At 40.5% G+C, this 18,150-nt stretch overlaps 1 protein-coding gene across 1 annotated transcript in view; it reads left to right on the forward strand.

Moving 5' to 3' along the window:
• Nucleotides 1-732: 732 nt before the first annotated feature.
• The window catches only part of svild (supervillin d), a 70,247-nt gene continuing 52,829 nt past the window's right edge, over nt 733-18,150 (forward strand). The window contains exon 1 of the mRNA XM_058620921.1: nt 733-1,115. The gene's annotated coding sequence lies outside the window, so the exon portion shown is untranslated. The remainder of the gene's footprint in view (nt 1,116-18,150) is intronic.

Below are 18,150 nucleotides of genomic sequence, written 5' to 3' on the forward strand. Positions count from 1 at the left end.
CAGCATTGACCAAAGAGGCTCATTAGATGCAGACATCACTTGCTCTGCATTTATACTCGGATGTGAAAGAAAATGACTCGTTAGTGACAGACTCAAAGATGGTTTACTTACAAGGTCAGGGGGCCCTGAAGTCCAAGCCTCTGCAGAGTTTTTGCTACTAACTTATTCATCCTGATAGTTTCATGGAGGCTTGTTGCCAGATGGGGCCCCTCAATCATCAATCAATTTATGTTATTCACACCGTACATGTAAAGGGGGCCCCTCAGCCAAATAGCTATAGTTATTATGTGATGTCTGTATAGGACCCTGTAGTGATGGGGCCCTCTATTAAAGGTTCACTCACTCACTTGACACTGATCACTTTTAACACAGCAATTTAAAAACAACAACAATAAACCTAAATCAAACCAGACCAAAACATTTTTATTTCTAATAAAGCAGCTGTATATTTTTGGTCGTCACCTCTTCTCTGTGTTTGGGTAGGATGAGCTTTGAATGTGAAATTATACTAGATATTATTATTTTTTTAATTTAAATTATGATTATTATTATTATGAGAAATCAACTGTGTTTGGCTAAATGTAACATGTCACTCAACACGAGCAATAAAAAAAAAATCAATAACTCCATTTTTGGACAGGAAAGGGGCGTTTTACTGGAAGCACGTGAACGCTACACTTCCGCTTTGGACCAATCAGAAGCGAAGGAGCGTTTTAAGTTTGAAGCGTCCTTAGATCCGCGGCAGCAGCAGCTTCTGTCACCGCTGCTGCTACTACTTCTCTCCCGTGCTGAACGGAGTCTTGTCTTCGCCCAGCTTCACTGGAGGATGCGTGAAGAAAACGACGCTGTTTTCTGAATAAAACAAGACTCGTTCGTTTTTTTCCCCCACCTTTCTTTTCAACCTCCCCTTTTCAAGTCTCGTCGAGAACTCACTTTCTCAGCCGCGGGACGTTCACTGACCTACTACGTGCTCAGGTTTACATCAGCATTCAGAGGAACTTTCCAAAACACAGCGAGAGTGCGGGTTAAGGTTGAGCTTTTTTTGTTTGCACAGCTGTTGTCACAGAAGACTCGGACCAGTTTCTCATCAGGAGACCTCCATAAACGCTTTTCAGGTACGTTGTGTCACTGTTTGTTGTGTGAGGCTAATCATAATACTCTCGTGTTTGTTTGTCTTGACGCTGCACTTAGCACAAACTGAAGCTTCCTGCGACACACGTTAGGTACAGTATGTGACAGGCGTTCAAGGAAATGCTGAATTTCAACACGAAATGTCTCAAACAAGGATGTTGTGAGTGTGTGTGTGTCGAAACGCTGTTCACACGCACAGTCACTGCTGCTGCTGCTGTCATTACATGAGTCAGTGTGGTTTCCTTCCTTCATCATTAGTTCTCACTGTGACAGTAGCCTATATACAGTGTAGACACACACACACACACACACACACACACTGGAGGAAATCATTGTTTTTGATTCAACCAGGGCCGGCCCAAAACTTTATGAGGTCCAGAGATGTATTTGAGTGTGCTGCTTAAAACTCCAGCTTCATATTAATGCAAGAACTTAACTACATCACTTATGGATGGGACAATATACATTTGTTCAAGAAAAGCTTTCAAAATAAGTTGATTTCCTATATCGTGTTATAGAAACTGTTCCTAGTGGTTTATTTTGAAGCCATAAGAGTGAGACTGTATCTGTGCACGCATTGTAGGTCCTCATGATTTAAAACTGTAGTACGCAACGTTTGATAACTGAGCTAATCGAGCTCACGTTTGTTAAATCAGCTCCACAAGACTCTCTCCGTGTCACTTGGCAACATTTCTGTGCTGCACACAGGAAGTGATTTTGTTTAAAGTTGAGACCGATGGAGGCAACATCAACACTTGAGTTCGTAAAAATTAGGGATGGTGTGAGCATATCAGTTTAATACAGTCTATCAGCTTGGCTGGCCATACGCCGTCTGTACTGTTGCATTTATGGTAGTTGGAATTTCCAAGGTCCAAGGTTCCAAGGATTCCAATAATTTTAGTGCTCAAAAAACATATTTTTTCAGGCATAAATGTTTCCTGTCCCTGCCCCCACCCTACTGCAATGTGCGCAATAAATGAAAAAGAATTGGTAGAAATTGGTCGAGTAAACCTTGATGCCTCAGCTTATTTGAATATTTTCCAATGTTACATCATAAAGGCCTATATAATCTTATTTAATGTACATTAAAGTGCTTAATTTGTGTCTGTAAATGTTCAGATCGGAAACAAATAGAGGTAGAATATCGACAGAAAGGCCTACCTTTTGCATTTACAGTTAAATTATAGATAAAAGTGACAGGAACATCACATTTGTAGGCTCGATCTTGTGTTCTAACTCAGCCCCCAAAGTCAGCTGCTTTTAATTATTCTTCCACTGCTTTACTTTGTCAGTTTGGTCAGCAGAGACCAACTGAAAGTCTGACCTCTAACTGCGAGTCACTTTGAAAGACAGAGCTGTCGGTAAACAGTGACTCAAGAGCAGTGAACATCCAGGACTGAGTTCAGCAAAAACCACCTGTGTAAACAAAACAGAGAGCACATAACTGTCTTTCCATTATCAGCTTGTACTTTATCACATTTATTTTATAATTGATTAGCGAGAAACAAAAAAAAGAAAATGTGTTAGGGCCTTTAGTTGCTTTTAATCTGAAGTTTATTAAATTTATTTAACTTCCAGTCTGTTTTTGCAACACTTAAAGGTACAGTGAGCAGTATTTATTTTATTTTTATTGGTGTTATTGATCAATAATTTCTTAATCTTTCACCAAAATGTAAACGTAAAACACTTTTGCACTTCCTCTGGCCTCTGTTTACTCTCGGAGTGGGAATCGCCCACAATATTATCACGGTATTTGAGTCAAGAAAGGATATTATATACAAAATCGTATATTGCGATGTACTCGCACAACTGCTCTAGTGAGACTGAGCACTTGGCACCATCTAGTGGTCTTAAATGCCAACGTCCTCCGGGGGATCGATAAAGTGATTATATCACTTTTGATTCACCAATTATCGATTTTTATGCTGTGTCCATTTGGATTTGCGCTTGGAACCAGGATTGACATCTCCTCCAAGTTCTCTGCCTTCGGAAACGCAAACGTGTCTTGGGCTAGCCATTGTTAGCAATACCAGTCGATAACAAGGCACTCTTCATGGTATTTTGCACACAGTTATGTTTTCTACAATTTTATTCACATTTATGGATAAAAATGTTGCCAAAAAGATCAGTAGGTTTGTAAAAGCTCACAGTCTCCCACAGTAAAACAAAGTATTGACTCTGCTGTGGTAAAAAGATGACAGCAATGCCACTGCAGACTAGTTTATTTAATTTGGCACGTAATAGTTTGGAATCAAAGTCGTGTTTATCCGGGTCACACCACCATGGCTATGCAAATACATACACGCACATAGCCTTCATACTGTGTACACTGAGCTGCAGGAGACTGCGTGGCTTGATTTGCCTTTTTTATGCGCTGTACATTTCACTCAGCAGTAATTGTCCTGTGTTTTTCGCTGGATGTGACTCACCAGCTACCACCAGCATCTGGATCCTGATGTTGGTGTTCAGAATATTGTCCCATTATTGAAACACGATGTCGCCTGAAGTTCTATGAACACATGGTATCTTTTTAATTTGTGCCCCATAACAAAAAAAAAAAGTATTCCACGTTCTATTAAATTTTATTTCTTTTTACCAAAAAGAACTAATGATTTTTTTTCATTTGAGAATACTGAATACTTCTTCCTATCCGAGGGTGATGATTTCTGATGGTGTTTGAGGGTTGTCGTACTGGAATTTTCCTCTTGTAGTGCCACAACAGGCTAAGATCTTCCTCATCCAGCTGGTGTTGAGCAACAGGGGAAAGAAAAAAAGATGCATGTCTTGATAAGACCTAGTCATTTTGTAAGTGTCAGGACAGCACATGTTCGCATTGCACTCTAAAGTCTTGTTTCCACTGGTCAGAAAACCCCTTTACACCCGTTAACATCTGCTTTTGTTTTCAGTGGGAACAGTCCCTGGGTCAACTCTCTATAGATAGATACTGAGTTTTAAATATCTGTTGCTCTGATTGGCAGTACTATTAACATGACTCATGGGTCATCATCTGTTTTTTTTTTATTTTGACAGCTGAGTTGTGGAGTCTGCACCCTTTTCTGTTAATTCAGACGGAGATCTGAAATGGTTCAGTTGCTGCAGAGTTTGAGAGGACATGGCAAGGACACTGCTCTCCATGGCATTTTCTTCTGCTGCGGGTTGCATGTTTGTTGTTTACGTCACGTTTCTGACTTTGAATACGACTCACTGGAGTTAAAAAAAAAAAAAGAGGCTATCCCCTCTACTGTTGCTGTTCATTACCTTTTTTGGGGGGTTAACCTGTGCTTTATTTAGGTGCAAAAGACTTGAAACGCACCACTTTTTCACTGTTTGGGAGTTGCTGGGGGCTGGAAACTGTTCATTGACAAAGCAGAGTTGCTTTTGCTGATCAGTATCCAGCTTGTGCCGAGTAGGGAGTGGCTCTTGTCACGCCTCTTTTACTCCCACCTGCATAATTTTACTGCTCTTAAGCCATATTTTCTTTGGACCATGTAAAGATCCTAAACAAACACACAGACCCTCTATTGTTGTTGTCAAGTCAAGTGCTATCATTCACCTGAACGCCTCGTGCCAGTCAGTCTACGGGTGGTGCTGTGTTGCCCCTGCGGGGATCTTGTTACTCAACACTGGTGAGAGGTTTTTTTTGGTGAAGCGTGCTGTGTGTGGACAAGGGCTTCTGCTGCAGGGACTTGTCTTTATCTGCACCAGGGCATCAACTTGTTAATCAAGTTGGAGTTTCAACTCGACTAGCATAACAAAGAAAAGGTAGGAAGGAGAGCAAAGGTCTGAATTGTTATGCAGTTATAGATCATGATGTTGGAGCTTATGGCGTATTTCCACCGGCTCTACTCGCCTCGGCACGATTAGGTTGCTTCTCCACTACAAAAAAGGTACCTACTTTTCTGTTAATGTGGGCGGAGTCATCACTACACGGCTGAGTGAAACTACGGTGACTTTGTTTTATACGCGACACACACACACACACGAGGGACTAGTGATTTCTGTCCCCGTAGTACAGCCTCCTACTCCACAGACTGCAGCGGTCTGTGATGGCACTCGCAATCGCCGGCGCTGTCCCTTAATTCACCAGACTCCTCCGTTACTGTAACTATAGAGATTTACCTGGTAGTTGTTGGAGGTTAACCCACGTTTTTACAATTGTTAAGTAGTTTTAAGTCATCTACAGTTTGGCGTTGTTCACCTTGATTTGTGTGTGGGACGTCTCTTCCTGTGACGGCACTCTGGCAGTCTGACCAAACATCGCATAGTACCTATTCAGCACGCTTTTGGAACCTCGCTTAAACAGGTACTAAAAGTAGTACCTGGTACCAGGTACTATGCTAGTGGAAACGAGACTTAAACCGCGGCGAGACGCGTTGGAAATGCGCCATTAGATGGGTCACCACAGTGGATCAGTGATCTGCATATTTTTGGGAGATATTTTACATGTAGGAGAGTGAAAGGGGTTCCAACTTTAAAATTTCATTTGAGTTGGAAACTCTCAGTCAAGAAGGGCATCTGATTGTGTCAAGTAATTACCACATGGTCACAGCTTGGCCTTAGATTCTCTTCAAATGCCCTCTCTTGGAATTAGAAAATGTTATGCTGAGACAATGGACACAAGCAAAGCATCTGGATGACGGGTTCTGTGCCATCGATGGCGAAGTTAGGAGCCAAATTGCTCACTCGCCTCGCAGGAATAGCTTGTTGTGCATGTAATATGTGTTCATACTTGATTTTTGGGAAAAAGTGAGCATGAATACACACCAAGAGCTCAGCTTTTTACTTTGCACAACTAACATGGTCTTGGCAGTGACATCATAAACACCACCTGCTGGTAAGGAAAATAATTCTCACACAGGCGCAAAACATACATGCTGATTCCTCACAGGCTGTAGTCAATGCCGTGTGTGGGAGTACAATATTTTTCCCCAGACACATTTCAATCAAGGCGGCGTCGCGGTTAGTTGTTGTTCTTAGCCATTGGCCGAATCTCGGGACAGCATGTCCCAGGTTTAACAGATTGTAACTTAAGTATTTTCCTGACAGCAGCTTTATATAAAGTACTGGTAATCTAGTCATTAGTGTTGCTTGGCCGCTGTGCATTTTATTCCTAATTTATTGCAGCCATAAGGGGCTTTCCCTCGCCTTACAGTTTCAGAGAGATTGAAAGTCTCTTATTAGGCTTTTCGGTTTGTGTATTGCGTTGCTGTTTTGCCAGCATGCTGTCAGAACTTTTGAAATACTTTTGCTGTGCACTGAGTAAATCAAAGTACCACCCACAGGGTGTTTCTTAGCTGAAAAGTAGTTAAATTGATGTCGAGAAAAAAAAAATCTCCTTTAAATTAGGATTGCAACTTGGCTTCAAATTGGTTTTTGAGGTTTTTAACAAGGCTCTGAGAGAGAGGGCCCCACTGTAAGGAGACGTATGCTATTTGTATTACATGAGTTTAATCCAAATCTAGCTGCTAACCACTTGAATGTCTATTTGGGATGGATGAAGTCATACCCAATCACATGTTGAGTTGTGAATTGTCCTTAATGAAGTTTCTCAGAAGCATTTCTGCACCTAGTGAGATTAAGTAAACAGTTTGCTTTTCTATTGCTCGTTATTTCCCTTTTCCTTACATTCAGGGTTTTTTAATGAAATTTAAATGAACAGAAACAACTTTTTTGGATTCCCTCCAAATTATGATTTCGTCATGTCTTGATTTCAGAGAAATGCATTTTACCCTCAGAGTATCTAAAAAGCAAGACATTTACGCACACATTTATGTAGCCAAAACCACAGGACTTACCCCACTCTTAAATGCATTGTCAAAAATAGTGGATAAACTCCATTTTCATTTTCGCCTGTTGTCCATGCTACCCTGGTGCTTTATAGCCCCAAAAAAAGTGAGGGTTTAAAAGCACTGCTGCCTTCATTTTCATTTGAAAACTCTGATGCTGCATTTTAGTATAGACAGGGAAAAAAACAAAGGCCTTTGGAAACTATGTGTAGTTACCAGATGGACTGTGAATTGGCAAGAGTCTGGCAATATGATTCACATCTCGATAAAGGGATGACGATCTGGAATATTGGGACCCCCCTGTAGCCACACAACGAGAGCTCGCACAGTAAAAATAGCATTGTTATATCCACAAACAATGTGCTGGGTTTTTTTTAGTTTATTTTTTTTTTAGTTCTTATCCGATGCGACCTTGGACCGTCTCATAACAGTAATTCTTGCTCTTACTTAAAATGTTTGTATTTTATTCATTCCTGCAGGGGAATTCATCCTCTGCATTTAACCCATCTTCTACTAGGAGCCTTCTTAGAACTAGGGCAGCCTGATTCAAACCAGTGTTCCTCCGGTAATAAACCATCTTCCACCACCATCCATCAGTGTTGCAGTGCTAGGATGCCCTTGGTGTTGAAGCTCATCACCATGTGGTGAACATGATCTGTGTTTTCTTGGGTGGGGGCTGTGGCAGGACGTCCAGACCTTGGACGTCCATCTTTAAGGCTCTCCCTACCCCTCTTGAATTGGAGCATCATCCCATAATGTAGCAACCATGTCAGCATGAATGTCATCGGGGGCTACCTCCTTTTTCCGCAGATCTTTATTACCACCACGGTGCCAAATGCTGTCCATGTTTTTATAAAATGTCTCTAGTATTCATTTTCAGAGTCCTCCATTAGCTATCAAATATGGGAAACAATGAATTTAGTATCACAAAATGTTGAATTTAATACACGCCAAGTTTCTCTGCTCTGGCATTAGTCCTTCTTAGTCAGCCTATGAACTTTACAGCCCACCCTCGTAGCCTCAGGTCTTAGTACCTGCTTGTGTTACTTAACAGTTGAGCTGAACTGCAAAACTTGGCTGGAAAAAAAAGTCATGGACTCATAGCTCCATCTCTCCACTCTCTCTCTCTCTGTGTGCCTGAGTCAGCCTCTCTCCCCAGCTCTCGGTCTGGTTTAGAAGCATCTGCACAGCCAAGAACTTCTTTCACACAAATATTTATAAGTCGCAGAAGGGATGTGACAATGTGAGCAATAGGAACTCCACAGGGAGGAGTGCAACGGGTTACCCGCAGGCTAATCTCCACTAAGACATATTTATAAACTTAGCTTGCAGTTAGGGTGGACCGCTTCCAGCTTTGACACCAGGACACTAACTGTATTTGGCCAGCAACTGCACAGCCAAGGCCCACAATGGTGACGTTTTTAGCCAGTGCAATATTTGCATGGCACACGCAGACATATGGTTATACTTCATTGTCATTCACTTTGTGCACGCATAATAGTTTCCATGCAAAGCGGCAGCACAAGGCCGCTCTCCTCCATACTACTTTTCACTTTGTGTTAGCTCCCTGTCAGAGCTGAATTACATCTGACACCATCATCAACCAAGAACAAAGCCTGGAAATAAAACACGGAGGGAGGGTTTTTCGTTATGTCTATGTTTAAAATAAGTGCTTTTATATCAACCAGAGTTTTATATTGTCTTAGTGGGTGACACTTGTTGCCAGGAAACATCAGTATTAAACATGCACATACTGGTGTGTCTCTTGTAAACCATATGCAGGGAATGTATAAATAACACTTCTGTTAATGTAAATTGAAGTGGGGGTTTAAGGGTTGCCTGGAATTTATCCTAATGGTACAATTTAAAGGAGCACATCCAAATCATACTTGATTTCGATTGTGTCCTCAGACTGCACCTTTAACAATAGTTCCTGTCATTCAACTTTCAGCTGTGATGGTAGTGCCATAAACATGTCAGAGTTTGAGGAACCAGTTGTGTTTTAAGCTGGATTCCAGGAGAAGTGGATGGAGTGTTTTTTCACTGTACAGTTCTTACAATGAACTACAGTTGCAACTACTGTCATTATCAATAAGCTGATTATATCCTTGTTTGATAGTTAATGTTAAATAATGTTTAAAAGTTCTATTTATTTTATTACCGCCAAATATTCACATTGAAGAAATTAAAACCACTTAACTCCAAAACACTCATGATTATTTATTCATAAAAATATTGATATATGGTATCATGGACAAGGCACAAAAGCACAAACCTTGTACTTGAAAATATGTAAGTTTTTCCGTTCTTTAATATCGCATGAATGGGCAGCAGTACATATTTAAGGGCTGGGACTATTATATGCACATACTGTAGATATACCTTAACCTTAAAAGGACAAATGTCAAATGTGTTTAAAAAAACCCATTTTTTGTGGCTTGTTAGATAAAAAAGGATCGAAAACCAGAAATTATTTACATGAAGTTGAAAAGTTTAGATGGCGATAAGAAGTTTGTTTCAATGGAAGTCGATAGGAAAATGTCATTAATTCTCACCTGATTTTCAGTTCAGTACGTACTTTTCTGAGTGGTTAATAGTCTCAATCGCGAGTTTCAGGTCTTCTTCAGTGGAACATGATGTTACTTGATGTTAGAAAGACAACAAACAATAAATTAAGGCACAGGCAAGGAGCCTGGTTGCAGGAGACACCTCTGATCGCGAATCTAAAGTTTCAAAAATGACAGTACAGATTCTTAAGGGTGATATCATAACTGGTTGCCTCTTATAGTCATCTGACCTTTGTTCTTGCATGTCTGTTGAATATGTCAGTCTGGCTTTGTGGTCAGTACCATTGACTGTTAATTCTTCATCACTCAGCCATAACACCAGCACCTAACCCCCCCCCCAGAAAGTCGACCCCCTTAACCCCTCCACCCCCTCCTTGGTAGCATTCCAGCTGGCCAGATGGTGTCTGCTCTGCACAGTGGACACCGAAGAGCCGAGAGGGAGAAACCCCACAAGCAGGGTTCTGTTGATGAGACATTCCACTCCACTGACACCCACTCAACTCCTTATGTCATCCCCCCTGTCTCTGTTCAGTCTTGTCTCTCTCTCACTCATGGTCTTTCTGAGGGTAAATACCATGTTAAGTTGTTGACAATCAGAAAAAATCATTCTTTTAGGAGGAGACAGCTTTATGGTTACTGTGTAGGTTTGAAGAAGAGAGACACTTAAGTGTGTTTAGCACAGTCTAGAGAGCTGGACAATTTGGGATGTCCTGATCCCAATCTCAAGTATTGGATCACAGAAGTTGGCATATGTTGGCAAATACAAGTACCTTGGACCAAATCCTGTTAACAATTAATCATTTTTAAAATCAAAACTGCAATTTGAAAGAACACAATTGGCAAATATCAAAGGTAGCACTTTATTTCATTTGTTTTTGATTGTTCTAAGTACTATGCACATTAAAATTAAGAGACAATTTAAGTCCTCATCCTTGCAATACTTTTATTGTGTCCTGTAGTAATGGTCCATGTTTTAAATCCACTGCACTGTGCGAACACTTAATTGAATCTTTACTTAAATAATGTATATCAGTAGAGGAATGTTCTTCAGTGTAACTCGTCAGTTCTTTTTCCTACTTTCTGGCACCATTCGACAATTGAAACATTTATATTTGATAAAGCGTAGATTCAAGTGGTATAAATTCAACAAAACATAAATTCTCCTCAAAGGACCTGCCTGGTTCCAGCTATGACTGAGTGTCTGGGTCAGTTTGCATATTTGTCTTTTTTTCTTTCTTTTTGCAAATGAAATGCTCTTGAGGTCTTACCAGACTGAGGCAGTGCTCATGTTTGAATAATACAAAACAAAGGGGGGAGAGGTTGGCGTGAGGTTTGCATAGGTGCTCTAACTGCTACACATTGTGTGTCCTATTTAAAAACAAAACAAAAAAAAAAAAAAAACCTATGTGGATGTTTGTTTCTGGTCCACATAAAGCCTCTGAAAAGTATCCAGTTTAGCGTCTGTGTGCGTGCATGTGCATGCTGGGACAGGCACAGTCTCCCCATCTCCCCAAGCTATATAAAACATCTCAACTCAACACTCCTGCCTCCATGATTGCAGCCTTGTTAGCAGAGACAGTATGTGTGTGTATTCCTTTGGGCATGTTTTCACGACGCTCCGGTTGTGTGTCATTTTTTTTTTACGACTGTGTATGTATGTTTCTGTGGGAGTTAGCTTGTTTGCTTTCCCGTACGTCACATGTAATGACTCCTTTTTGAATGTAGCAAACAGAGCCGGATGTCTGGGACAAAGAGCTATCCTGTAAAATAGGGGAAAAAAAACAACACTCATTCTGTTCTGTCTCTCAAAGGCATAGTTTATTTTGTTTGTACTGTGGTCGTATGAGGTACTGATCACGTGGCCAGTCGTCACATGTGAACGCTTGTTTAGAATCTTCCAGAATTGTGATTTGACTCTTTGCAACCAGAAGTGTCGCCTGCAACCAGCTGTCAATCAGACAGGTGTCCACTCATATGCTTTATCATTTGTTTTCCTCTAAATGATAATGTGATTTTCAAATTTGACATGTTATATTGAAAAAGACCTAAAACAAGCAATTGAGATCATTAACTCCTTCTCCTCCTTTGCTGATGTTATAAATCAAGTGATTTAGCAACCAGCAGAGTTGTCCCTAGTGGCCACTTTTTATATACTGTACCTCCTGTGGTACAGAATACTGATTAGAGCTGCAACTAAAGATTATTTTCATAATCGATTAATCTGTCGATTATTTTCTCGATTAATTGTTTGGTCCATAAAATATCTGAAAACCTTAAAAAACGTTGATCGTGTTCGTCAAACCTGGAAATGTTCTCAAATGTCTTATGTCCACAAACCAAAATGATTCACTTTTAATGATTTCTTTGTTATCCAGAGCAAAGAAATAAAGAAAATACTCACACTTAAGAAGCTTAAACAATCAGAAATCTTGTTTTGATCATGAAAAAAACTTCAAACCGATTATCGATTATCAAAATAGTTGTCGATTAATTTAGTAATCGATTAATTGTTTCAGCTCTAATACTGATACGTAGTCAGTGCTGACTACTGTGCTATGCACACTACCTTTTGTATGTCAATAGTTTGCCTCGACTTCCAACAGATATTTACATCGATTGCAAGGGAGTGGCACTTTTCTGTCGCCCAATCAGCTGACTGTCATTGGTGGAGCTGGTCTAAGCATACTGTACTATTTTACTATGGTACCCCAAGGGAAGGGTGTCAAGAAATGGAACAGTTTGGGCCGGTTATTTTGGTATTCCTTAACGCCAACAGTTGTATTGTACTGTACCTAACCATTCCACCTGATGTAAACACGGCTTCACTATCTCCTTTACCTAACCTATGTGTGTGTTAAATTGCTTTTCCTCATGGCATCGCAGGGTTGGGCAGATGGACGATGCCAAGCATCATCGGACATAATGATGCCAATTATCGGCCAACTTTTATTGTATTGTTTATCTGTAGCTGTGTTTCAGCTTTGTCAAAGGTTTTCCACGGAGGGGAAGCAGCTTTCTGTCTTTGTCTGGTTAATGATGGCAGGTCTGCCTCCAGCAGGTCAGTACAGTTTTTACAGTGTCGGTTACTAAGGAGCAGCAGACTGCAGGCATGAGTACGGGGGGGGTGTTGTGTCAACTGCCTCTTCGGGTGACTGGCTACAGTCAGCGGGACTTCTGGTAAAGGGGATTTGAGAGACTTTGTGTCTGTGTGAGAAAAAAGGAGGGTGGAGGGAGGGAGAGATGAAGATGGATTAGTCTCAGCTTTTTTTTTTTTTTTTTTGCCCCATCCTCCTCCTACTCCACAGCAGATCTTGTCCTCCCTCCACTCCCATAACACCCGACAGGGGCCCCTTTGCAGTGTGGAGACGCATGCCCCAAAAAGCCATGACATCCACCCCCTCCCATGAGCCCATTCTCTTAAGCCTCCTTTCCATCTCTTTTCCTCTTTCTGCCTGCTCTGACCTCTGGAGCTCTCTCTTTTCTCTTGTTGCACCCACCCTTCCTCGCCTCTGAACTCTTTTCCTCAACCATGTTCCTCTTTCTCTGTCATTTCCTTTCACCCAATTTCTTTCCTCCATCCTCCACAACTCGGCGCTGCAGCAGAGTTGAGTCATGTGAAAGGAGGCCCTCTGCCATGTTAGACAAACGTACACCTTCTGTCAGAATTGTCGTTTGAAGCTCTCAGTCAACACGGGCCTGTTTGTACAAGCTCCAGTGTTGTGCGCCTCTACAATTTGCGATTAGAACTTCATGCTGCCAGTGGTTGCAGAGACTGTAGTAAAACCGCCTTAAACGGTGAAAGATTGCTTTTTAATGAGAAACACATTGGTCACTCAGTATGTGGTTGATTGCTCTGGGAGAGTGGCTCAAAAATTGTGACACACCCTGGACTCATTTCACCCTCCCAGCAGTTTTCTCATGATTTGTTTGGTGGAATTGATTGGGTAGACGCCAGTGCTTCGATATCCAGTATGTCAGAGATAGAGTAATTGGATTAGTGACTGGTGACCCGTACTTGGTACTGTTAGTTCTCAATAGCTGGTCATATGACCTAGTTGTACATAAATGTAGACAACCATGCCTCTATTGATGTCCGTTTTTCTGGATTGTTGGTTAAAAGAATAAAAGTATGACTTATTTATTACGTGACTTTCCTAAAGATGTTATCGTCCATCCATACTACTTAGTTTCAATATAATAGACAATTGTTTCGCCGCAGTAATAACCAGTGTCCAACACATTTGAAAACCTACTGTTCTTATGCTATTGTTTCAGAAACTATCATTTTGAAAAGTAGAAGCAGGGATATGAGGTAAAACTGAAATCAATAGTAAATAGAGTTAATAATGGCTCGATCGTCGAGTCATGTATGTTTAACTGCTTTATCATTTCCAAATGCCTCAGTTGTCGGCCTTCAACATTTCCAAATATCTGTTTTCAATGCTTCAAAACTGGGCGGGCGGGTGCAGTGAGGACTGCATAACTGTCGCAAGTAAGATGCATTTCTAAAATAAAAAGTGAGGCCCTATCTACAGGGAAACAGAAACAATCTTTTCCTTTTTTTGGCATTTTCCGGAAACACAGTAACATTTCAACAAATGGCTTCATCCACATGAAATGCCCTCAAAACTACTGTACACATGCCAGGCCTGTAGACTTTGAGCATGCACTTACATCATGTGTGTGCTGTCTACAAAAAGTATTCTAATAAGTATACATTAGAGCTGCAATGATTATCCGATTACTAATTTAATCATCGACATAATCATTTTTGTTTGTGGACAAAACGAGACATTCGAGAACATCATAATATCATTCAATAATTTTTCATCATTTTCTGACATTTTACAGACCAAACAAAAAGTACTCAAATCAAGAAAAAAATAGGCAGATTAATCAATTGGGGAAATAATTTTTATGTGCAACTCTAGTATACACTGCAATGTACACAATCACAGAGACGGAATGTAGAAAGCCAGGCAACTAAGGAAAGAAAATAAAAGTTATTCTAAAGCGAAAACGACAAACAATGTCCAAACACAAGAGAAAGACACACGACAAAGAGTGTGATGGCAAATGCAAGCGCAAAAGAGAGTTGGGATTAGGACATCACCAATTTCCCATTTTAAATTGAATCGAATGATTAATTTAAAACATTTAGCAATGTGCTAAGTTGAAAAAGCAAAATTTGCTGCACACATTCAACTGGAAAATAAATGTGCATGGTGTTGTGCCAGAAATGATGCAGGAATTCACAAGTAAATGAAGATGAGGAAGTTCCCACTAATGCTAATCAGAGCTGAAGCCGATTAAGAACCCTTTGTCCATTTGCGCAGTCATTTGACCCAGGAGTTAATGCTGATTGAACTCAGTCCCACTTGTCAAAAACAGTTTAAGCCATTTTAATTTATCCGAAGGAATGGGGTATAAGTAGTGCATATGACCAGGATGTCTGAGAACCTTCCCCAGACATTGTTCGGGAGATGCATCACATGACTAATCCTCAAAGCAAGGAAGTGGCTCAGATATCCTGTGCAGTATAACTGTCCCTTTCCCCTGAACAGATTATTTCCATCTTTTGTTTTGTCCCTTTTATGGTTCCTGAACAGTCTCTCAGACACTGGACCAGTTGAAGGACCACTGGCCTGTTTTTACACCAGCACCTGGTTTTCTCTGCATAGCAAAGTTTCCACCTTCTTCCCTCAGGAAAAAAATGTGTCAGGAGTTGGCTGCATCTTTAACGGCCTCCTCTCTGTCTTTCTTTCTCTTTTTTTTGTGCACTAAAGGAAAGTTAATGTTGAAGTCCCTCTGATGCTTGTGGTTACTTTATGTGGATTCCTGAAGGTTTCCAGTGGCAAAATGTTGTCAGAGTTGTGGCAGCTGAAACGCTACCCTGTGTAGTGTCCTTTTGAACGGCTTTACTGAGGTGTGAGTTCTAAGCATAGTTGTCAAAATGTCAGTAGTTTCCGTTGTAAAGCACTGTCCTGTTTGAAGGTAAGATATGACATAGATGATGCACCTAAATGATGCATCTACAGAACATATGGCTTGTAGAAAGCTGTTGGTTTTGTGGTTCAACTGAAGGCAGACTGGTATTCTTATTGAATGTTATACTGGTGTTTCCATTTGGGGTGGGAATCACAGGGTATCTCACAATATGAATACAATACATGGTCCACGATACCAATAATATCATGATACAACTAGGGCTTCGTACTTCGAGGGTCGTGCATTTTTCTCTCTGCTAATGTTGTTCTCTGCTGTGTCCGCCTCCTCCATTTTTCAAACGCTTCTTCCAGAATTAGATTAGATTAGATTATACTTTATTGATCCCACAACAGGGAAAGTAACTTGTGCAGTAACATACATGTTACAAAGGACAGAACAGAACAGAATGGCGTAGATTACCTAAAGAAACAAATATTAAAATAAGATAAAATAAATAAAATAAAATAAAATGAGGTATGCAATTTACATCAACACTATGTATTTAGATGTGTAGAGAAACTGAATACTGTACAGAAAATATGGATTGTATTTACAAAAGTGGCTTATGCTGCTAATTTGATTATTGCACGGGGTTAAATTGCACTTTAGGTAGAGGTAGTTAAAACAGCAGTTATTATTGTAATCGCGTCACATGAGCGACACAAGGCGTGGCATTGAATCTCTTCTTTCACGGCGGTCGGCATCCAGCTTAATGCCGTGTAACTGCCACTGCCATTATTTATTTCCTTTACTAACATATTATCTCATGGACCGAATAGAATTCTATGGGGGGGCTTGAGTTGAGTGAAACATTGAATTGCAGCTTTTGTAATTTGCTAATTGTGTTGTTTTAATATTGCATTTGTCATTCAGAAAAGAGCAATTGTTCCGCACTAACATTCACTTACTTGCTCTAGGGCTATGAAGTGACCAGGATACTATCTTGAATCTTCCTTTCTCAGAACTTGTGTGTTTCTTCAACTGATGCACAAAATCCACTGTTTGTGAGTCAGGGCGTATCCTGCATTCCTGAGCGGTCCTCTTGTGGGCTACAGGTCAGCCTTTGGCCAGCTGAGGCAACTTTGTGTCATATCTTTGTCCTGGAATGAATTGTTAAACCCTCATGTGGATCTACTAAGCACTTGCTTTGTCATATACTGAAGATCAGTCTAATTCTGCAGCTCTTGTGTAAATATCAGCGGGCTGAGTAAGACGAATATCCACATCTTTGGACATTAAATAATATTTTTTTAAATCATTTAATTTCCGCTATGTAGGATTTCCTTGGATTTCCTTTCAGATGCTGCACTTGAGTCATCATTAGCTGTTTATAAAGGTGAGACACTGACCACATGCCGGGCCTCGAGAGAGCAGCTCTGACAGTGTGTGAGATTCTACACGCGATCCGTGCAAAAAAAACCCCACAAAAAACCAACAACGCACCCCTGCCCACTTTCTTATGGTCGGCCATTGATTAATCCCAATTAAGTCATAAATGCTGCCTAATAATCTTGCCTCTTGTTGCTACAACAATGTATTTTCCTTGCTTTGATTTTCTTGACTCTCTGCCTAATGCTAGGGCTGCACATTGAGTCAGTCAGTTATCAATGTGTTGTGCAGATTTTGTCTCACCAAAGAAAAATGTGTTATTTGCCCCTCAGCCAAAACCACCATGAATATACTGTATAACAGGCTTTTAAATTGTGTGAACAGAGAAGCAGTACTGCTGAGACCTGCATGGACCTGCGTGTTCACTGAAGGCCCTGGAATCTCACCTAACCACTGTAATAGGTGATCTAGATTTTGGTTGTCCTGGTCATCGTCAAGGCTCCAATGGATATGACAACACTCATATCCAGGGGGGTGGAGTGGCTCAGTGATTAAGACCGGTACCCTGTGTGCGAAAGACGTCATGGTCGCAATGGTTGCAAGTTCGACTCCACCCCTGGCTGATTGTACAATTCCATTGTCAGTCTGCTAAATGACATGTAATGTAATCTAACACTCTGGGGCTGCAAGAACTAATCCAGTAATCGATTAGTAAACTATTCTGCCAGGCTGCAACTAACGATTAGTGCGTATTATTTTCTATTTGCTCCACAAAATGTCAGAAATTGTCGATTGGTGTGTTCAAAACCTCAAAAAGATGATGATGATGTCTCATATGTTTTGTTTTGGCCATGATTAAATCTTTATCTTTATTATATTGAGAATAAAAACTAGAAATTTTTCACATTAAAAAGATGAATAATCCCAGAACATGTTTTAATGCTATACTGAAAAACATGTACAACTCTTAGCGATGGATCACTCGGCATCGATGAAGGACGCATGTAGCTGCGAGAACTAATGTGAATTGCAGGACGCATTGATTATTGACACTTAAAACGCACCTGTCTGAGGGTTGCTTTGCCATCAATTGGTTGCTGGTGGTTTCGGTGTTTTTTTAATAGAGATTCACAATATTATCAGCATGATATTGGTATTGGCTTTAAAATCTGTCATCGGATATCGGCAAACACGCCAAGATCCCTCGATATGTCTGAGTGAAACAGTAGGCTTGTCTTCTATGCTTGCACCCTCTACAACTGTTAATTTTAGGTTTATTTAATTTGCACAATGAAGAAAATGTACATCTTCATCTGCCGTGACATGTGTTTGTAAAATAATAAGTTCAT

The sequence above is a fragment of the Solea solea genome, chromosome 21 (assembly GCF_958295425.1).
Source record: "Solea solea chromosome 21, fSolSol10.1, whole genome shotgun sequence".
Taxonomy (NCBI): domain Eukaryota; kingdom Metazoa; phylum Chordata; class Actinopteri; order Pleuronectiformes; family Soleidae; genus Solea; species Solea solea.